Consider the following 24014-nt stretch of genomic DNA (forward strand, 5'->3'; position numbering starts at 1 on the left):
ATCAATACTAATACTGCATGTATTGATCTTATCGATCTTGTTACCCCAAACCTGCCAAAGGTCGCAGAGCTCGTTGTTCCTGACTTAATAGAACTACCATCATCGATGGGGACGAAAAAGCTAACAATGTTTCATCCATCGCCCCTTATACCAACGCTAGAAAATTTTTTGATTCCCATAAATCAATCTAAAAGGAAACAGGTCACCATTCGATCACCTCCAAAAAAGCGCCGAAAAAGAGGTTCAGTTAAAGCAAAGTCCCTAGCCCAAAAGACTTCTAAGGACTTACTTACTAAGGAATTGTTACAAATAGTAGACGGGACATCCTCCTTACCTCGAGATACACTGACCTCTTGTGTCCCTCCTTCCATTAAAAACTTTGTGGATGCAATGGAACACCTTATGAAGGCGCTACTAATTCCAATAGTTGAGAGAGTGAGGAGAATAGGAAGCCAGGTGGACACCCTTATAGGATGCTCGACCCAAATCCGAACAGATAAAAAGGATTCAGCAGATGCTTCTAGTTCTAAAAATGGAGAGAAAATACATAATACAGGAAAAATCACCAAGGTCTTAGCAGATGCCCCAAGATCTACAGATGGAGAGAAAACGCCCAACATAGAAAAAACGACCACGGTCCAAAAACCTATGAAGGACCTGAGACCCTCAACTCAACAAACAGGTTCAACCATGACGAGGCCAGTAAATAAAATCCCAGTTGCCCCATCTAAAGCGTCTCTCAACACACAGGCGCAATCTGCACAAATAAACTCCCTCATGGCTTCTGCAAGAATGGGCAACACAAAAACTAAATCAGACATGACTAAGACCGTTCCTACTCCCGAAAAACGGCCACGTGAAGGGAATGTCGATCTACCCCAAGCTGCATCACAAAACGTTATTGTTTTAACGGGGGTTCTCCCATTACCACTTACAGGAGGTCATGAAAACCACAGTAGTCTTAAAAATAAGGTGATTTTTTGGCTCAAAGAAAACAGACCTCTACCTCCCCACATAAATGGTGACATAATCATGGTGAGAAGAACAAACTGGGTCGGTATTCGCCCTAAAGATATAGAGGGCGACGTAATAATCATCACTTTCAAAGATCCTAGAGTCACCACACATATTACTGATTGGTTCTCAGGTTTTAACAGCGGACCAATAATACCCAAACCACTTTCTTACTTTTACCCTGAAGCCCTAATGCCCCCAAAGTCATACCAATCCAAATCCCATTTTGACAAGTTCTCTCCTGAACAGTTTAGAAGACCAACTCAAAATAAACATCCCTTAAGGTATGCAGTAGGGGATCATATGCTCCCCCCTTATAATGACTACCAAAATAGTGAATATATGTGGGAAAGTAAACGATTTCCGACTTCAAGACATTACCCTGTGGGATATGCTCAAGGTCCTCGACTCATAACCCCATCCTGGAATTTTGCCTGTCACAATTATTATGAGCCACTCTACGGTCTTGATGACGTAGAATGACTCTCTCAAAGGAAAGAAGATAATTGGGGTAGCGAGAAATCTGCTAGTATAACCATCAATGAATCCCCCATTCAGGGTTATCCGGATGATAGGACTATTAAAAAACCTCTAGAAAACGGGGCGGAAATAAGAGAAAAAAGTAATAAATGGGGCACAAATAAAACAACGCCTCGTTTGGGGCCAAAATCCATTGCTAATATACTCTCTACCCATGTGGAAAATAGGAAAATAACATCCAAACTGCAGCTCCTTTCATGGAATCTGGCAGGACTTTCCTCGAAAGTTACACAACCGGACTGGTTAGATGTGATAAACCTTTATTCTATCTTGTGTTTCCAGGAAACTTGGGTGATTTCCCCTATTCATCTACTGGGTTTCCAGACGTTTCACTCACTGGCGATTGTGAGTAATCAGGGTAGACACAAAGGGGGACTCTGTACATATATTAGCGTTGCTGTTGGCCACAGGATTGTAAAAACGCTACTCAGAGCTTCATTCCAAATAATTGTTATGGATATTGGCCCATCCTTCCTACTGCTAATTGTCAACTTTTATAATAATATGGCCTTAGAGCAGTTGGAGAAAGTTTTGGACGATTTACACCATGCCCTGCTAACAATCAAAGAAACTTTTGGGGGTGAGTGTGCAATAGCATTTATGGGCGATTTTAATTGTCACATCTGCCCAAACGCCTCAAAAGACGTGTGTGATATTTTTCAGACACAGGAGTTTGATCCTGATGACGCCACTTCTAGCCACTTCCAACATTCAAGATCAGGGGAGCCACTAAACAATTTCTTGGCCTCATTCAATCTACATTTTGCAAATGAATTACTTTTCACCCCAAGATTTTTCAAACCAACCTTTCATGGTAGAGGAACAAACTCTATTATAGACTTTATACTTTTTTCAAAAAATCATGCCCCGTTAATACTCTGCTGGGACACTCTTGACCACCTACATAGCGATCATTATCCTCTGTCTCTAATTGTCGAGTTACCTTCTCCAACAACCATACAAAATAACTCTAAAGTTAATTATGAACAACCTATCAAAATGGGGGCTACTAATGGATACTCTATCAAATGGGACAAAATCAACCCAACTAGCCTCCTGAAAAAAAACCTAGTGAACAAGAGGAGGGAGGAGGTATATATCTGTCTGTCCATCACTGAAAAGCCCCATGTCATTCGTGAAGCTTTCCTCAAAATACAGGCCACTTTAAAAGAACTACTGACGCGTCAGTTCAAGACAGGACACAAAAGGGTGGTTCGATAAAAACTGTTCCAGGGCTTTAAAGTCTTTAAAAAATCTGTTGCATGTGACACCAAAACCACTCATAGAAATACGCCAGGCTAGACTTCGATACCGTCTAGCCATTAAAAATAGAAAATAGGCACTGAAGTCGGAAGCATGGCAGAACTTGGTGACAACGTCCGAAAACCGGGACATATCAGCCTTTTGGAAATTCATCAACACCCCTCTTCCATGGGTAAAAATGCCAGAGAGGAGTCTGGACCTGGCAATCGATGGTGAGACGTGGGCGGCTTACTTTCAAAAGCTATATAGCAATCCCATATCCTCAAATAACTCTACATCAGAGCAAATTCCTCCATCAACTATAAGACCTTTCTGGGAGAGTCATTCCAACATCGTTTTCTCGCATGAGGAGGTTGAGCTGGCTATTAGGGAGAGCCCAACTGGGAAAGCACCAGGCCCGGATGCCATTCCAGCAGATGTTTATAAAGCAGAAATAGAACTTTGGGCCCCCTTATTGACTTCTGCTTTGAACTCTGCAAATGCCTCTGATCATTTTCCATCATGGGCCGAGACAATAGTAATACCCATTTTCAAAAAAGGAGACAGGCACTCTCCATCGTGCTATAGGCCCATCTCCCTGCTTGACACCCTAATGAAGATCGCTGGGCGCATCATCTTGAAACGTTTAACCAAATGGACGGAAGTTGAGAACATACTTTCAATCCTACAATATGGCTTCCGGTCTGGCAGAGGAACAGTAGAACAGACCCTCAATTTACATCTCATCATGTCCAAATATGTCGACATCAAGAAGAGAAGCCTGTACATAACGTACATAGATTTAACCTCAGCATTTGATTGTGTCCTTCATGAACAACTATGGGATACTCTAGAACAACTGGGGATAGATCCATCAATCCTCCTTTTTATTAAGGCCCTGTACAGAGATGCTGGAGCCAGAGTCAGATTTGGCCCAAAAGGAGAGTGCTCGCCAAGATTTAAAATCAATAGAGGGGTCAGGCAGGGGTGCATTTTAGCTCCTCTGCTTTTCTCGCTCTATATAAACGCCATTGGCGAACATTTGAAAAACATCGAATGTGACTTTCCAAAAGTAGGAGGTCAATCCATCCCAATCCTACTATATGCAGACGATGCGGCAATTCTCTCCCAAACAATAGTGGGGCTACAAAAAGCGGTTACGGCATTTACTGCTTTTATGAATGATAGGGGCCTGAAAGTGAACATAGGGAAAACTTATACAATGCTATGCAGTAAGAAGTACAAAAAAATCCCATGCCCCGTATTCATTGAGGACCAAAGATTGGAGACAGTGGAGGATTTTACATACTTGGGTATATGTCTGCATAGAAAAGTATCCTGGCAGTCGGCAGTTGAGAAGAGGAAACTCGCGTTTGTTAGAGCAATCGGCGGGGTTCGAGACTTTGCTGGAAAAATAGGGGGGAGGCCGATAAAACAGCTTATCACTATATACAAAGCAAAATGTGCCTCAACAGCAACCTATGGGGCCGGTCTTTGGGGAATTGATAAAAATATTTAATCGATACAAAAAGTGGAAAACTACTTCTTAAGGTATCTTCTGGCTACATCAAAAGCAACTTCTGTGTATATGATGCACATTGAGCTAGATCTACCGTACATATCAGATATAATCAAAGTCGAGCCCCTTCTTCTGTGGCACAAAATCTGGACCACCCCCGAGACTGCTTTGAACAGAGAAGTGATATTAGACATTTTAAATCAGGAGGGGGCCAAACATTTGAATCAATCTAAATGGTTGGCTTATGTCAAAAACTTCTTTGATGAAATTGGGCGTCCAGAGTTGTTCACAGATCCTTTGTCACTGGAAAATATCTCAAGGAAAATCCTGAGAAAGACCCTAATGGATTACCTGGAAACAAAAAGATGGAACAAGCAAAAACTATATAAAAATATCCAGGCATACCAAAGGGTGACACCGTACAAGGGGCTACAACTATATCTTTCCACCGATTACTCGTGTTACTCTAGAATGTTGCTTACCAGATTAAGATTGGGCTCCTTCTTTCGTCTTGTTACATTCCCTTCTTGTAATGACTGGTCTCGTATTCTGTGTCCTTGCCCATGTGACGATACTTCATCACAATCTAATATCCATACCATCTTATTCTGTAGATATTACGTGACTCCCAGGAAAGCTCTGTTGAGACCCCTACTTAAGAGATGGGGTGTGAGGTCCTGAAAAAACGCTTTTGAGCGCTTACAAGAGCTTGAAGACAGGGATGTGATATCTATAATGGAACAGTTTTTAAAATTTTTGCTTAAATTTAGGAAATCTTTGGAATGGTCTATGTGATATTGATGCCTTTTTTAACGCTTTTTTTATCTGGTTATTGTATTTTTTAGCTGACAAATTGATGTTTTTAAATTGAAATGGTAAGTTTTTTAAATTATTGACATCTTTTTAAACTTATTGCTATGTATGCTTACATGATATTTCTTTTTGAATATCGAATAAAGCTTATTTTGAACATTTTATCAGGGAATACAAGCAATTTAGGCCAGAATTGTAGGTTAAGTTCTGAAGGTCTCATTACCAATGGCCTCCAAGTGGGTACCTGCCCATCAGAATTGCAAGACTCATGGGTACATTGCAGGTTCGGTGCATCATATGCTGAGATTTTGGCTACTAAAAGCAGCAGAAGTGTCCTGATAAACAAAACTGGGTAACAATATGGACTAGCTGATGGAACTGGTTGCGGTGTTCCCTATCTCCTCACAAATTCCTTCTTTAAAAGGGCACCCTCAGGATCTCATTCCTAATACCAAGTGCCCAGGCTATGGGTAACTCCAGGGGAAGGTGAAGTTACAAGGACAAACTCCCTAGTCTTCATAATGATGATGCACTAATTAGGTACTTTAAGCAAGTTATTTTCCTGATTAAAGTGAGCAGGTTCATCACGCAAATTGGCTGAAAAGGTTTGTGTTCTAATAACTCTTATAGATAGTTAAATGAGGCATTTTTTTGTTTAAAAACACATTTTATTGAGGAAAGAAAATAACACATTACATCATAATGCGTTGCACCATACATTGCATAACCCCCACTCATGGATAAAACCCAGTTAGAGTATGACCCACATTATAGCCTTTGGGGCGCCCAAGCCATGCGTGTACATTGTTCGTTCTGTGAACGCCGAGTCTTTGGTGCATAAGATTATCATTTCCACGGCACTAAAAATATTTAGAATACGTACTAAACTCAACCTCTTCCCCCCGCCCCACCCCCCACGGCTCTATAACCTTTACGATGTACAGTAGCGTGCATTAGTAAAGTCCTTGGCTCCCTTTCATTATCTGTAGCATAGTTAGGTATCCCCCCTGGTCAGCTCTACTGCTATCGAGCGTTGCCCATCATATATGGTCTTTATTAACGTACATGTCCAGTGCATAGGGCTCCTGAACGATAGCACTCTGGGGATGCAGGGCTCTATAACCCAGAAACCACTGCTGCAGTCCTTAAAGAGTACCGGAGGGTGCATCGCCTACGGGGATACATTCAAGGGCACCAGGGAGTTGGAGCACTAGAGTCTTTCAGAGAAAGAAAACAAAGGAAACTTACAAAAACTATAGGAACAATATCCCCCCTCCCCCCCACCAGCTTGTTTGCGCGGGCATCCACGGGCCTGGAAGATGGGCTGCTCCAGCCCCATATTAAAATCAAGGCCATTTTTCCAGAGTGATAATGGTGGAGCTGGACATCCTTCCACTTTCTTGTGATAGCTCGCTTTGCCAAGGTGAGCCCCAGAAGTAACAGGTGTCGCTTATAGACATTGCCCCCAACTCCCTCCATAGCATGCAGAAGGGCAAGCCGGGGTGTTCGCGGGAGCTCCCACCCCAGGACCTCCGCCAGGCAGGAGAACACCCCCCTCCAAAACCGATCCAGCACAGGACATGTCCTCACAGTGTGTAAGAACGTGCCTTCCTCCCGACCACATCGAAGGCATTCTGGGGAGGCCACCATACCTGCCCGCCATAGCCGGGCCCTCGTAAAGTAGACCCGATGCAGGTACTTAAACTCTATCAGTCGGAGACGCATGGCTATTGCCGCACCTCGCTGAGCTGCCAATGCCTCCCTCCAGTCTTCCTCCTCTAGGGTGCCCACGTCCGCCTCCCATGTCCTTCTCAGGTCTTCCAGGGTCGGCGCGCTGTGGGTGACCAGCGATTGGTATATCTTTGCTATTTTCTTGGTGTACAGATCGCCCATGAAGACCTTGGCCTCCAGGGGACTAAACTGCGGAAGCGTGGCCACTCCCTTCAAGTAGGGGGACAGCGCGTGTCGGAGTTGTAGATAGCGAAAGAATTGAGTCCTTGGCATGCTATACTCCCTCTGGAGCTCCGCGGAGGACTTTAGAGTCGAGATCCCAAGGGCGTCCCATCCCTTAAAGCCTTGAAGGGCCGCCAGCTCCGGCAGGCACCCATTATGCCACAGAAGGGTTTCCCCCGTAAGGGTATTCCACCACCCCATACGCTTCAATTATTGTCTCCAGATGCGGAAGATCAGTCTTGTGCCCGGTGGTAGCTCCTTTAAAAAGGCCGCCGAGTACAGAATGGTATGTAGGGAGTGTGGGTCCATCAGGCCGCGCTCTAGCGCATGCCTGGTTCCCCCTGTCCCTGTACCACCAATCGTTCAGAACTAGAAGGTGGGAGGCCTGGTAGTAGGACTGGATATCGGAGGTTGCCAGCCCTCCGCAGTAGGTGGAGAGGAAGCATTTACGGATTGCCGCGCGCACTACACCCCCCGCCCAGAGAAACTGCTCCAGCGCAGAATTAACCTGCTAGAACCATTTGGGCGCAATCGGATAAGGATGGTTCTGGAGCTGGTATAGCAACCGGGGAAGAGCAACCATTTTAAAAATAGTCGATCTGCCGTAGATGGTAAGAGGCATGCGCGACCAGAGTTTCATGTCAGCCCTAGCCCGCTCCCACACTGGTGCAAGGTTTCTCTCCCACGCCACCTCCGGCCTGTCGGTAAGGAACACCCCCAGATACTTAAGACCGCCATCAGCCCGCTGCAGTGCAGAGGCCCAGGAACCCACCAACCCGGGATCGCCCAGCAGCCACAAAGTGGACTTCCGGGGATTCATATATAGTCCAGAGGATTCCCCAAAGATGCGCATGAGCTCCAGGATCCTCTGGCCCGATTTGTCCACGTCAGTTAAAAAGAAAATGACATCATCGGCGTACAGTGCAATCCTGTCCGACATCCCGGGTGCCCACTCCAGTCCCTTCAGCTGCGCATCCATACGCACCCAGGCCGCCAGCGGCTCCATCGCCAGAGCGAAGAGGTAGGGCGACAAAGGGCAGCCCTGTCGAGTTCCGCGCCGCACTGAGAAGCTCGGCGGTCTAGCCCCGGCAACCCTGATTGAAGCCGTCAAGTCGGTACATAAAAGATGTATATATGACAGAAACCTGGGACCTAAGTTAAGTCTGCGCAGTAGGGCAAGCAGGTAAACCCAGCTGAGGGAATCAAACGCCCGATCCATGTCTGCAAGCAAGAGGGCTGCTGGAACCCCGAGCCTTTTCGCCGTCGCCAGTGCCACATGTGCCTTCCGAATATTATGCCGGGTCGCCCGCTGGGGCATAAACCTGGCCGGATCCGGATGCACTAAGGTTGATATGTGCGTAAAAGACGGTTCGCCTGGGCCTTAGCCAGGACCTTAGCCTCGACGTTCAGCAAGGAGATTGGGCAGTATGAGGTGTGCTGTTCTGGCGGTCTGCCTGGCTTTTGAAAAACAATCACCTCCTCATGTCGCCAGTCTGGGGGAAGCCTGCCCGCCTCTCTGGATTCTTCAACCACGGCTCGATAATGTGGAGCCAGCCGGAGAAAGTACAGCTTGAAGAATTCGCTGGGGAACCCGTTCGGGCCAGGAACCTTCCCAGCGTTCAGCTCACCCAACGCCCCACCCAGGTCCTCGTCCGACAAGGGAAGATCCAATAGCTGCTGTGTCTCGTCGGAGACCGCCTTGGGCGGTAGGTCCGCGATAAACTTATCTATCCACTCCGCAGCCAAGCACTCCTGAGGTGCATAAAGGGCAGCGTAGTAATCTGCGAAACTATCTGCGATAGCCTGAGGGCCCGCTAGTGGTGCCCCCCCGAGGACTAAATGTGCCCTGACATAGCCTATGCAACATTTTGCCGGACTGGTCTCCCCACTGGCATATTCTGCTACGCGTCGCCAGCCATGCTTGCTTCGCCTCTTCCAACCGGAGGGAGGCTTACGACTGCTACGCCTGCATCAGGCGTCTCACCCCTCCAACCCCGTCCGCTTACCCACTCTGGTGTTCCAGACGCACTATCTCCACCTCTGCCTTGACTAGTTCCTCCTGGCGCTGCCGGAAGGCCTCCTTACACCAGGCTATATCCACCCCCCGAAGGGTAGGCTTCATCGCTTCCCAGACAGTTGCCATTCCTGAAACTGAGCCTGCATTCGTGACCAGGAAGTCTGCAATCGCCTCCCTCATTTGATTGTCATAGTTTTCGTCGAGTAGATGCCATACCGAGAGGCACCACCGAAATAGTGACCGCCGCCCATCCAACTGCAGCACCACATATATGGCTGAATGGTCGGAGAGCCCCCGTGGATGAACACCCGCTGACCCCACCCTCGGGGCCACCCCTCTAGGGACAAAGAGGTAATCCAATCTAGAAAGAGACGCATGCACCTATGAGATGTAGGTGTAACCGCTCTCAGTGCCATGGCGGAGGCGCCACGTATTAACCCAATCGAGGCTGGAGGCTAGGGAATGTAACTTCGTGGGCTGGGGCCCCCCCGACACCCACCCGTCCGACGTCTGTCTCGGGAGAGGTCCATAACATCGTTCCTGTCCCCCCCTATGGCGGAGATCCCCTCTGGGATATCAGCCCATACTGTACATTTTTCAACCAAATGCCACTGCAGGGGGGAGGGGCGTAGACACAGACGAAGACAACAGTGGCCTGACCAATGGTGCCCCGAATAAAGACATAGCGCCCCTGCCCATCCACCCACTTCTGTATATGTACATAGGGGATCCTGCGGTGTATCAGAATGGCAACCCCCCTGAACCCCTGGGTAAAGCCAGCATGGAAATTGTATTGATAGCTATAGCTCTGTAGACACAAAACCTTTGAGCCCATCAGGTGAGTCTCCTGCAGTAGCAGGACGTCCGCACCAACCCTCTTGGCCTGGCGCAGCACCACCCCCGCTTAATCTTATCTAGAAGCCCCCGGACATTCCAGCTGACAACACATAGTGTACCCAAGGGACCCGGAGCCATCAGCCGTTCACTAGCCATTCAAATACATACACTCCCTCCACCCTATCATGCAGACCCAAGGAAGAGGAAACCCTCCAGCAGGAACCCAATTTGGACGCGCATTTCAACCCCATAACAAAACCACCCCAACCCCCAACGACCCCCCCACCCCATACCTCAATGAACTCTGAAGTATCTGTTGCGGCGAGACGGGGACCAAGCCCCCAACAGGGGGACCCGGGCCCGCTCCACCAATGGATCCCTAACTTACCACGCATTACAGTCCCACTTGCTGCCTACGGGTGTAGAGTCAGTAGGGTAGAAGCCCACCTCAGAGCTCCCTCAGACATTTTTTAATCAAGTGTCCCACCAGGTCCAATCAGGAGGCCCCATCTGCCTGGTGACCGCCCGCCGGAATGGATGCGCCAGTGTCCCGTAGCTGTGATCCATCGTCTCCCTCCAGCGCCGGACTGCAGGACAGCGACCGCCTCTTGGAACGAGATCGTCTGGTGCCGCGCCTACGCGGCTTCTGTGAGCCTTTCGGCATCCCTTCACTCAATGAGGAGTCCGAGTGTATGCCTGGTGGAGTGTGAGGTCGTACTCGTACAGTTTCGTCCGTCTACTTGAAGACGTCCTCCGGAGAATCAAAGAACACGGTGCGGGACTGGAACACTACTCGAATGCGCCCCGGGAATAGCAGGGCATATCGCAGTTTGAGCTCCCGCAGCCGGGCCTTGGCCGCCTGGAAGGACTGACGCTGCTGCTGCACCAAGCACGTATAGTCGGGGAACACCATGATGCGGTGGTTGTCAAAGAGCAGGGGTTCTTTGGCCCGGGCCTGCTTCAAGATCGTGTCTCGTTTGAGATAGTTCAGGAGCTTCACAATTACTGGGCGAGGTCGGGCTCCCACCGGTGGTTTCTGAGTGAGCGCCCAGTGCGCCCGCTCGATCACGAAGCAGCGAGACATGGCATCCGGAGGGAGCCAGCCCTCCAAAAACTGTGTCAGGAATCGCTCCATATTGCCAGATTCACATCCCTCCGGAAAGCCCACAAAGCGCAGGTTATTGCGCCTGGCCCTTCCTTCGGCGTCCTCAACACGCAGCTCCAGGCCCTTCTGGGTACTCTTCAGCTTTGCCACTTTCTGTTTGAGGATGGTGATATCGTCCTCCACCCCCGACACTCGCGCCTCCGCCTCTGTAATGCGGGACACTGCGTTGCGCAAGTCCTGCCGCAGCAGCATCATGTCCGACCCAACCGCACCAATCTTGGCGTCCAGCATGTCCCGCAATTGGGTAATCGCCGCCAGTAAAGCTGCATTGTCCGGCGGGGTCCCTTGTACCGAGCCAGCCGCTCCGCTCGCCATCCGGGGGCCAGTGAATTTATCTATGGGCCCATGCGTGGTCAGGCCGCTGCCTCCTTTGCCCCTTGTCATGTTTGGTGCCCACCGGGTGCCCACCGGCTCCCCACCGGGGCCAACAGGAGGCAGGCCAGCAACTCACACGCCCGAATGCCACTAACCGGGTCCTCCGTCAAGCGGGGAGAGTGGGAAGACTTCTCCACCTAGGCCACCTCCACGATCTCGTCTGCCTGTCCGCCGTGCTTGCCCCTCTTAGTGTCTGATGCCTCCACGGCTCCGCCAGTTGTTCATGCAAGGAGGGGGGGAGGGGCACCGCCGGTCCTCCACTGCTGGGCCGCGGCGCCACCCAGAGCTGCTCCCCAAGGATATAGGCCTGTTTGATGACCTTGGCGGCGCCCGCCGCCCGCAGCACGCAGGTGTGGCCCGACTCAGCCACCGAGCACCAACCTGTCCCGCAGCTTCCCTGGACGCGGGCCGCTCTGCACTCGTCGCCTCCTTGCCACCTCCCCTGCTTGATGTGCGCGCCAGGGGGCCGCGGCCCTCCAGGCCTCTGCTGCCGCCGATACCTTCACAAGGCCAGGCCTGGCCTCACACAGCGGACTTCTCCTTCATAGCCCCACTCCGGGGGCCACCCACCAGGAGTCCGGGGCTGTTCCGCCCCCGGCAGGAACTCAGCGCCGCCCAGCCGCGGCCTCCGACCGGCCGCCGTCACTCGCCTTCCGGCCGCCGCCTGCTGCTCTCATCCGGGTCACTGCGCACGGCACCTCCCGGCTGCACACGCGGCGACCAGGCCGCAGGCGCCGGCTCACAGCAACGCTGGTCGCATGGATCGGGAACAGATCGTTGCCTCCGGGGTCCGCGCGCAAGACGCTCCCTCCAGGACCCAATTGTCATCCGAGGGAGCCAGGATAATTTCAGGATCTACTAAGGGCTAGTCGGAGCTATTCAGCACATGTCCGCCATGTCGGCTCGGCAAGCCACCCCCCCTCTAAATGAGGCATTTTAATTTTAATTGCCAATTTTTTAGAACCACAAATTGTGAGTTAAAAATGTGTTTTTTGATTCGGTTTCATTGTGGACACATTGTATATTGTGATTATGCTATCAGGCATTATGGCTGTGATTAACAAAATATGTCAAATCTACAACCGCTTATTTCCAGTTTCCAATGTTTGCACATTCTTTTCTCTTTGGAAGTCACTAGCGTTTAATAGGTTATGCCCAAAAATGTTTGACACTTATGGATTTCCTGAAAAACAATTATGAATTCTATTTTCTCATGCGAAAATAAACATACATATATTGTTGCATTAGTAAACCATCAATACCGTGGCACATGTTTTTGCTAATAATTTGGCTTTCATTGCTTCACGGGAAAACCCTTTGGTTCTTGTGAAGAAATTGTTTGCCCCACACCTCCACCAATTATGGGGTGCTCTTTCTTTAAATGTAGGACATTTTCCACAAACACCACCTACCGCTTTATACATTTACTCACACAACCATCTTAGAGAGAAAAGTTTATTTGTGAGTGAAAATCCAATGTTCCTGAATTAGAAAAACAATTTTGCACACAAGTAGGAAAGTAGGATCTACTTTTATGGTTACCCCCACTTTTTGCTTGATGTGATGCTGTTTCTTACTAGTCTGGCTGGGATCCTGATAATTAGGACCCCTGTCTCTGTGCTTTCTCCCTTAAATTGGTATGGTAAGTACTTATGTACTTATGTACAACCCAGATTGGATATTGGTATACCCTTGTTAGTCACTAGTATATGCTGCTAAGGTACCCAGGGCATAGGTACATCAGGGGTCCCCCATGGCTTGAAGCATGCATTATGCCACCCATGGAGGAACACTCAATTGGTAACTACAGGCTTGCCAATGCAGCCTGTGTAAGCTGGTGCTAGCACCACTTACTAAAGATATATATTTCCCTATATATAAGGTCACTGCACTTAAAACTTATAAGTCACCCCTAAGGCAGGCCTTACAATGCTGATGGCAGGGTGCAAGGTTCCAAGTGTGAGGGTGCCTCTGCATGAGCAGGACACCCCTACAGCCTACGGAATCCATTCTCCCGGGTTGTAAGTGAGACAGCCATATAACATATAGAGGGGTACCGCGTCATTATGTGATGACCATCTCGAAACTGGCTCAAATGAATCCTATCATGTTTGTTATCAAACATTTTGGCATCATACCCCCATACCGTAAATGGTGTGGGAGGTATGATTCCATGCACTGTAAAGCTCCTCCGGGAGGCCCTCAGTGCTCCTGGTACCAGTCTTCTAGACCCGGACAGCACAACATGGCTGCTGCCGACCAGAGACATGCTTCTGCCCTCCTGCTGCTGAGCCCGGCTTGAGCAGGCAAGGGAAGACAGAGCAATAGGTATCCAGTCACAGGGAGGTGTGACCACCTCCCATACAGTATTTAGTGTATTTGTATAGGGTGGAGGCACTGGTCAGCACCACTCAGTCTGCTTGAAGGGCACATTTGGTGCCCTCCTTGCATAGTCCAGTTCAAACTAGCTCAGAGAGACGTTGGCTTCCGCTCTGGCGCGAAAACAACTCAAAACTTTCCTCTTCTGCTAACCTGTTCTGTCTTTGCTACTTCTGTTATTCTCTGTTGGCAAAGCGCTGGGATGCTCTAGGGTAACCGTGCGCTGTACAAAACCGATTTAATAATAATAATAACTGGAAAAAGGAAATTGGAGTATCCTCCACACTGTCTGACCCCTCCCTGGGAGGGAACCATGAATCATCCCCAACCTTTCCTTAGGGTACTTAAGGGCTTACCTGAGGGTGGGTTCCTAGATTCGTCATCGTACAAGATTCATTTTCAAGACACCACTTCTTCTTCAACTGTCTGGGCACTCTGGAATTTGCTGGACTTCGCTCTGGGCATCAATGCTCCAACCGGTAAGACTCCTGCTGCTCCTGATCTCCTCGCCCTGCTTATCTGCTACAACGTCCATGCCTGTGCACCTTATGGGAACCTTCCAAGGCCTGTGGGCATCCGAGACACCTGAATGAATCTCCCTTGAAGTGAAGGAGTCTCTTCCCTGCATCTGCAGGCACTGTTACTAAGCTGACCGGTCTGCTGATCCTGGGCTCACATGGACTCTGAAAGGCTCAACAACACAGTTTGTAGTTCTTTACATGCCTCAAGGCCTGACTTGTCCTCTCATCAAGTTTGAGGCCAGTATCCCTCGTCGGAGCTGCAGGAACCGAACCCCTGTGGATAGTGTTGACTTGCAGTTATAAAGGCTTGTTGGCTTCCTTCCACCAAGATCTTTGGGCTCCAAGTGGCCCGAACGTCATACATTTCCAGTGACCAGGATCTTTGTCCTCACCTCATCACTTGCATCGTGGGCTTGCGTCTTTGGTGAGCTGCTCGAGGTCCTTTTGCGACTCCAGTGACTCCGGCCTGTAGGTCCTCTCAAGGGTCTCCTTTGAATTTGATGGGCTTCCCTGAATCCTCAGAGCCTGCCCTGCTTGTGGTGAGTCACCTGGACCTTGCTGGTCCCGACACTGCACCTTCTGTGCTTTCCACATTGTTTGCAGTTGCCAAGGCTTGTTGGTGCTCCAGACGGACACCGACCCCTCAACTCTTGACATCCAAAGTGGGACAGCTTGTGAATGGCTCATGGTCTTACACAGGTTCCCCTGGTCCTCACAGCTGCAGCAGCAAGGTTACCGTCAACTCTCCTGCAACACCCGACATCGGTGGGCATTTGTCTTCTGTTCCTCATGGTCACTTCCAAGTGGCATATACTCTGCCCCCTCTGCTTTCAGGTACTTCTTGACTTGAATCCACCTTTGGGTTCCACCGGACACTTTCCCTTCTCCAGCAGGGGCATCCTCCTGAAGTCCTCCATTGGGTTCGATGGCGGTTTCTGATGCCTATTCGCACCTATGCACCCGGCTTCCGTGGTGTAGGTATCCGGGTTCCTAGGGTATCCATGGGTGGGATGGCTTTCCAACCTCCTGTCTTCCACTGGGTTTATTCAGGGTCCACTGGGAAGGGTCCTTCTTCTTTAAAATTGCAACCGCGACTTACCCATTGACTTGCATTGATCGAGCGATCGTGTTCCAACTCTGTCTGAACACGGCCTCCGTGGGGCTCCTGGTTGGTTACCTTTGGTGATTCCTTGGGTCCCCGGCACTTCTACATCTTCTAGGTATAGTCTTGACTTGAGTCATCGTTCACATACCACTATTTCAGTATATGGTTTGGTCTCCCATGGTGACCACTGCGCATTTCTTGCTTCTTATGTGTTTCTATTGAAAAGTATTGTGTGCATTGTGTATATCTCTGGTTAGGAGATATCATTATGTGTTAGTGAGTGTTTTATAATAAATACATATTTTTATAAATACACTGTGTGGTTCTTTTTCACTTAACCTCTTCAGCGCGGCGTGAATTTTCGTGCTGTGCTGAAGGTTCTAATTAGCGGGCGGGGCCATAAAGGAGTGGTTCCGTCATCAGCACAGCTCAACCGGCGCTCATGAGGGAACCACTTCGTCATGAGCACCGAAGGGGTTAATCTATATCAATAAGATAATGTTCTGGTGAAACAAGCTGCTTTACACTTCTGTACTAAGCATAAATCTGTGCATAGTGGACGTGCACCAGGCTTAGACGGCGTCCCTGCGGACGTTTTCTTAAATGATAAAGAGAGATGGTGCAAATATATTCATCTGCTTACTAACCACATCGCTAAGGGTGTTGATATTCCGGCATCATGGCGGGGGGCTGTGATTATTCCTGTGTATAAAAAGGGAGATCGTGCTCAGCCAAGTAATTATCGCCCAATAAGCTTGATCGACACTATACAAAAAATAGTCGGCCGAGTGATTGTTAATAGATTGCTTGATTGGGCAGATGAAAATAATATCCTATCACCTTTCCAGGCTGGCTTTCGAAGGGCAACCAGTACAGTGGATCAAGTTTTTCGCTTCCAATTGATCCAGTGGAGGACCGTGGTATTAGGAGGAGGCAGCCTTTATGCGGCTTTTGTCGATCTACGGGCTGCCTTCGACCTGGTGCCGCGGGTAAAATTATGGCAGGTTCTGGAGGTTCTGGGGGTTCCCGAGGTTCTGCTGACTATGATTATGAGACTTCATGAGTTAACCTACGCAAAAATTCAGTGGGGGGGTTATGGAAAGGACAGTGCTGAATTTCCCGTTGAGCGCGGGGTCCGGCAAGGGTGTTCAATGGCCCCAACCTTGTTTACCCTATTTATCAACGGTATTGTCCCACGCATGTTATCTCAGTCAGTGGATGCTCCCTCTCTTGCAGGTGTAAAAGTTCCTATTTTAATGTTCGCGGATGACACGTTAATTTTATCCAAAACCCCAAGTGGTTTACAACATGCATTGACCATCTTTGATACCTTCTATGTGGATCACGGTCTGGAGGTGAATGTGTCTAAAACGAAGCTCATGATATTTAATCCACATCGTAGTTTTAAGTCCAAAATCGTCATGAGTGGTCGTCCTCTTGATGTGGTAAAGTCATTCACCTACCTGGGGATCCATATAGCGGATAACAATAGGTGGTGTCATCACATTGATATAGCAACTCTACGTCACAAACAATTAGCTGGTGTTATCAATCTGGAACATAGGAAGTCTTTGACTAAACCAGTTAAACCAGCTTTGATGATCTATGAAGCCAAGGCAATTGGGTCTGCGCTCTATGGGGCAGAGATGTGAGGTTATGAAAATTTGAGTGCGCTCCAAACATCTGAGAATACATTTTTGAGGTTAATTACTGGTACCCCGAATAGCACTCCATTACTGCCCTTGAGATACGATCTAGGCAGGAAGCAAATTGTGGACTTAGCCAGACTACGGCCAATCTTATACTGGCGTAGGCTCTGGACTACCCCTGAGCTCACCCACTATGCGGAAGGATTTACTGACGTTGTCAAACAGACTGTTTCCATAAGATTACCTGGTTTAAAATGCTAAAACTGATGTTGTTTGAGCTCGGGCTGAGTGAGTTGTGGTTTGACCCATCAGGAGCTTTATTCCCGTCCAAGTCAATCTTAAAGAATATGTATTGGGAATATGTTGCTAATGCCAGTTTGTGTAATTCTAATAATGGGTCCATGGCTGTTGGTTTTCTGGAGGCCAAATTGTTTCCTGTATTTGAAATGTACTGGGATTTGATACCTAAACCCTTAGACAGGAAACTTTTATTCCAAATGAGAGCTGTCTCACTCCCCCTAAGAATACTAACAGCAAAATGGGGCTCTGGAGGGTCCACTATCTGCCCTGCTTGTGGCTTAGGAAAAGAATCTCTCGGACACTTTTTGTTCTCCTGCAAAGTCTATAGTGTCCCTAGACGAGTCTGGCTGGCACCTATGTGCAGAAACCTTGGTACCACATGTAGTAGAGTTGCGCTGCGCATTTTATGTACAACCTCTCTTACATGGATTATAATTGCCACTGCAAAATACCTTGGGTGGGCTTGGATAATCAGGCAGAGACTGCTAATTATGTAACTATTCTCTGCCGATGATAAGCAGAGATTGCTAGTGAATTGACTATTCCTTGCTTACGTATTGTATCAGTGTCTCCATGAAATGTATATGAATGTTTTTAACTCTGGTCATCCAAAATCAAGTTTTTAATAATGAACTTTTACACCTTCTTATTCGGTTATTAACATTGTGTTTTTTTTTAACATAATGGTTTTATGGATTTGTATGTGCTTTGTAAATTTTGAGTACTTGTATATTTAATTGTTTTTTAATATGTCTGTATGTCTTGCTTTTATGAGTAACTACTCGAATAAAGCACTTTTTGAAATTGAAATTGAAAAACTTCTGTACTAAGCCTGAAGGCTGCTCTCCATAGCTACCACTTAGAGAGCTTTCTAAGGTTGTCTAATACCACTAAAACATCATAAGAGTTGTCTGGATTGGGGCAAGTGTACACCATATACCAAGCCAGCTTCTCACATTGGTGTGCAGTGGTTGGAATTCAAGCCTACATTGTGTTGCCAGATAATCTTTATGTGGATTAATTGAAAAACCAATACTAATACTAGGCACATATAATAAGTATACGTAAGTGCTACTTAACTTAGGGTTGGGTAGTTAAGAGTCCAGCACTCCCATTGTCCAACCTCAGAGAGTTTTGTTTCCACTAGGTTGGGTAGGTGCAAAACCTCACCACATCTAGAACCATGTCTTTAGTTGGGGAAACTAGTGTACCCCTGTTTGCTAAGTACAGTGGTCTAAAGTTCCAGGAACTAACCCCACCATTAAGCTGCTCTTGGAGCTTCTACATCAGGATGATATTCTTCCTGAGAGGCCCAAAGAATAGGACAATGTGGGTGGGGATACTCCTGAAGAGGGAGCATCATGAGCTCTTCCTGATTACCTCAATTCTGAGCATGGGCAGGTGGAATCAAATGATTCCAGCCTGCCAAACTCTGACCCCTCAGGGCATAGTGAAGATGGCACAGACAGAGAGCATACCCGTTGTTCTTCCTGTGAGGGTCCAGAGTATACCAAGGAGGTCTAGATCATCCTCTAGAGAATCCAATGCTTCAGGACATTCCATAGGGACCTCCATATCTAGTAAGAGGGACAGCTCTTTGGACAGGGATTACCAAATACTCGAACTTGAGAAAGCCAGGCTTAGGCTCAGGAGAGATACGTTGGACCTTGAAAAAGAGTCCCTAGAAGTTCAGAAGGCTAGGAAGAAATTGGGACTAGAGTCCCATGTTGGCTGCAACAGTGTCCCTAGAATCAGAGAAACTTCTTTTGACAATAAGAACCAGAGCAGGATAGTCCCTCCTTACCAGGAGGGGGATGATATCCATTAATAGATCACTGCTTTGGAGTGGGCCTGTAAAGTTCAGAGGGTCTCTCAAGAGCAGTGGGCAGCTATCCTGTGACTCTCCTTTGCTAACAAAGGTAGAGATACGCTCCTCACCGTTAGAGAAGATGATGCTGACAATTACTCAGTACTGAAGAGTGCTCTCATAGGTGGATTTTGCTTAACCACTGAACAGTATAGGATTAAGTTCAGAGAAAACCCAGAAGGCACACACCCAGGACTGGGTAGATTTTGTAGACTGTGCTATAAAGGCTGTGGAAGACTGGCTTCATGAAAGCAAGGTACAGGACTATGAAGGATTGTACAATTTGATTATGAGGGAGCATATCCTTAATAATTGTATGTTTGTATGTGTGTTCTTATATAGCGCTCGACTTACCCTAGGGCATCTCGGCGCCTTCATTGGGAACCCGTCCTGGCTTTTCCCTGTGAGATAACCCGTACTGGGCATCCCCAAGGTGAATGCCGGGCATCCCGCCGCGGGGGCTGTTGTGGAGATTAAGCAAGCTTATTGCCCAGAGCTGCATAGTGTGAACTCGTGCTTACAGTGGGCACCGAAGTGAGAATTATCGAGTCCATGGACGATTGGGCTCAGGACCCTGCCGCGTCGGGAACCGAACCCTGGTCCCGGGTCTGACCTCTGCTTCAGGGTATGCCTCCTCTAACCATTGAGCCACACTTCTCCAATTGCCAGAATCAGCTTTTTCTTCAGCGCTTTAGAAATGTTTAAAATAAATAAATAAATAAATAAGTATCTCGTGGACTCTGATCTGACTTTTCCCCAAGAATTGGAAAAGAAGGCAGACAAAAGTGTTCACAACAGGGTTAAGCAGAACCACTATGGTAATGGAGGTGATGGCACAGGATGCTGATTGTCCAAAGGCCAAGGAAACTACTACTACCACTGACCCAAAGGCACCAGCTCCCCTTAGCACAAGTACAAGTGGTAGTACAGCAACCAAGGGATTAGTGGGGTTAACCTTGGATTCTGAGATGGGTTCTGACTTTGCCACCTTACTAATTAGTCCCACTAACTTGGACAAGTACAGACAACAACCTTTGAGACATGGAAAAGAAGCAATGGCTTACAGGGACACATGGGCCAGTGTCATTATGGTGACAGAGAAACTTGTGCCCATGATCAGAACATACTTGGACAAATGTACCAAGTCACCAAGGCTAGCAATGTCAGGACTGACCATTCCTTGACACTTGTGAACCTCCTCTGTGGAGGGGTAACTCAACCTAAGAAGGTTGTGGTATCTCCAGACCTACCTGTAGATTTCTTGTTGGGCAATGATCTAGAAACTTTAGCTTGGGCTGAAATGGAGTTCAGGACTCATGCAGAGACGATGGGAATCTCTGCCAGTGTGTTTGCGGTCACCAAGGCTCTGACCGAACAGTTCACCACTGACAAAGCACTGGATCCTGAAAAAATGGACCAGGTGCTTCCCAAGTGAAGGAGCAGGAAGAGTAAGGCACTTGATATTCCTTTTGCAGGACACCTATGGCAAAGCAAGACCTGGGACAGGCTTGTCTCTAACTTTCACTGGCCCCATATGTCTGAAGACACCAAGGAGATTTGTCGCTTCTGTGCCACTTGCCAAGCCAGTGGTAAGTCAGGTGGCACCACAAAGGCTCCCTTAATTCCACTTCCAGTGGTTGGGGTCCCCTTTGAAAGTATAGGGATTTACATTGTTGGTCCCTTAAACCCTCCAACTGCATCAGGGCACAGTTATGTACTAGTGGTGGTGGGCCATGCCACTAGGTACCCATAAGCTATTTCCCTTAGAACCACTACAGATCCTGGAGTGGTCAGGGTCCTCTGGGAATCTTTTCCAGAGTGGGCATCCCTAAGGGGGTCTTTACAGACAGAGGTACAAACTTTGTGTTTAGTTATATTACTGCCATGTGGAAAGAATGTGGAGTAAACTATAAGTTTACCACACTCTACCATCCACAGTGGAATGGGCTTGTTGAAAGGTTCAACAGTACCCTCAAGGGTATGCTCATGGGACTCCCAGAACAGCTTAGGCGAAAATGGGATGTCTTTCGACCCTCCCGTCTCTTTGCCTACAGAGAGGTTCCTCAGAAGGGGGTTGGCTACAGCCCATTTGAGCTTCTGTTTGGTCATCCAGTTAGGGGTCCATTGTGTCTAGAGAAGGAACGTCGGGAGCAACCTCTCAAACCTCCTAAACATGACATTGTGGACTATGTCCTTGGCCTGAGTTTACGCGTGTCTGAGTACATTGAAGAAGGCCAGCAAAACCCTAGAGGCCAGTCAAGAACTTCAAAAAGCTTGGCATGACAAAAAGTCTGTCTTGACTGTTTACCAGCCAGGCCAAAAGGCGTAGGTGTTGGAGTTTGAAGCCCCATCAGCTCTCCACGACAAGTGGAGTGGCCCCCACACTATTCTTGAAGAAAAGGTGAGGTCACCTACTTGGTGGACCTAGGTGTTCCAAGAAGTCCCCATAGGGTACTTCATGTGAACCGCCTGAAACCTGTTGTGGACAGGGCTGACATGGACTTGCTCATGGCAACTGATGAGGGACAGGAGGAAGAGAGTGACACTCTCCCTGATCGCCTCTCTCAGAACCCTGATGATGGGTGAGTAGATGGAATAGCTTTTGCAGGTAGCCTCACTGACCAGCAGCAAACTGACTTTGGTCCTCAGTCAGTACAGACAAATGTTCTCCCTGACACCCAGTCAAACTACCTAGTGTACCCATTAAGTGGACACAGGTGACGGTCTGCCTGTTAAGAGTAAAATCTAAATACAGCCTTACCATGTCAGGGATTGCATAAGGACAGAGGTCCAAAAGATGCTGGAAGTGGGGGCATCATTGAGCCTTCAGATAGACCTAGGGCTAATCCAGTAGTCCTTGTGCCAAAACATCACACCAAGGGTTGAAAAAGAGAGATGAGGTGTTGTGTGGACTACAGAGGCTTCAATGCAGTCACTAGGACTGATGCCCATCTAATTTCCAGGACAGATGAACTCATAGATACTTTGGCCTCATCCAAGTTTCTGAGTACATTTGACCTAACTGCTGGCTTTTGGCAAATTAGACTAGCTGAGGATGCCATGCCAAAACAGCATTTTGAACCCCTAGTGGGCATTATCAATTATTGTGATGCCTTTTGGATTGAGGAATGGACCTGCCACAATTCAGAGGCTTTTGAATACAGTCTTAACAGGCCTGGAAGCCTATAGTGCAGCCTATCTAGGTGATATAGCTGTCTTTATCGCCACCTGGGAAGATGGCTTTGTCCACCTCAGAAATGTTCTGGAGGCCCTGCAAAAGGCAGGCCTCACTATCAAGGCCACCAAGTTCCAGATAGGGCAGAGCAAGGTTGTATACTTGGTAGGTGGAGGCAAGGTTCAACCACTGGAGAGAAACAGTCCGACCATTGTGGACTGGATTGCTCACACCATCCACACTCAGGTCAGACCTTTCTTTGGCCTGACTGGGTACTACAGAAGATTTGTAAATGGATATGGGTCCGTTGTGACTCCCCTGAATGATCTGACATCAAAGAAAATGCCTGGGAAAGTTCAGTGGACTGTAAGTTGTCAAAAGGCATTTGATGACATGAAGCAGGCCATGTGCACTGCTCTCATCTGGCAAAGTCCTGAGTACTCCAATTATTTAATTGTCCAGACAGATGCCTCTGAGATAGGGGCTGGGGCTGTCTTGTCACATCTTAATGCAGAGGGCCAGGATCAACCAGTAGCTTTTTTTAGCAGAAGGTTAACCCCATGGAGAAATGTTGGTCAGCCATTGAGAGGGGGGCTTTTGCTGTGGTCTGTGCCTTGAAGAAGATGAGTCCATACCTGTTTGGCACTCACTGCAATGTTCAGATGACCACAAGACTCTCTTATGGCTTAAAGAGATGAAGGGTGAAAACCCCAAACTTTTGAGGTGGTCCATTTCACGACAGGAGATGGACTATACAGTGGAACATAGACCTGGGAGTAACCATACAACTGCAGATGGACAAATATTTCCACTTAGAAAATGAAGACTTAACTGGCAAAGGTTAGTCTAATCTTTTTACGTTTGGCGGAGGGGGGGTTGTGAAGCAAAGTAAGTTCTGCTTTTATGGTCACCCCCACTTTTTGCTTGATGTGATGCTGTTTCTGACTAGTTGGACTGGGATCCTGCTACTTAGGACCCCTGTGTCTGTGCTTTGTCTCTTAAATTGGTATGGTAAGTACTTAGGTACATCCCAGATTGGACACAGGTGTACCCTTGTCAGTCACTAGTATATGGTACTAAGGTATCCCGGGCAAAGGTACACCAGGAGTTCCTCATGGGCTGAAGCATGCATTATGCCACCCATGGGCGACCACTCAATTGATGACTACAGGATTGCCAATGCAGCCTTTGTAAGCTGGTGCTAGCACCACTTGGGAAAGATATGTGTTTCCCTATATCCAAGGTCACTGCACTTATAACCTATAAGTCACCCCTAAGGCAGGTCTTTCAATCCTGAAGGCAGGGTGCTCGATTCTAAGTTTGAGGGTGCCCCTGCATGAGCAGCAGACCCCTAAAGCCTACAGAGTCCATTCTCCCGGGATGTAAGTGATACATCCATATAAAATATGGACTGGCACTGCGTCATTACTTGATGACCGTATCGAAACTGGAAGAAACGAATCCTATCATATTTGGTATCAAACATGTTGGAATCATACCCCACACAGTTATGGTATAGGGGTATGATTCCATGCACTGTAAA

The sequence above is a fragment of the Lissotriton vulgaris genome, chromosome 5 (assembly GCF_964263255.1).
Source record: "Lissotriton vulgaris chromosome 5, aLisVul1.2, whole genome shotgun sequence".
NCBI classification, from domain to species: Eukaryota; Metazoa; Chordata; class Amphibia; order Caudata; family Salamandridae; genus Lissotriton; species Lissotriton vulgaris.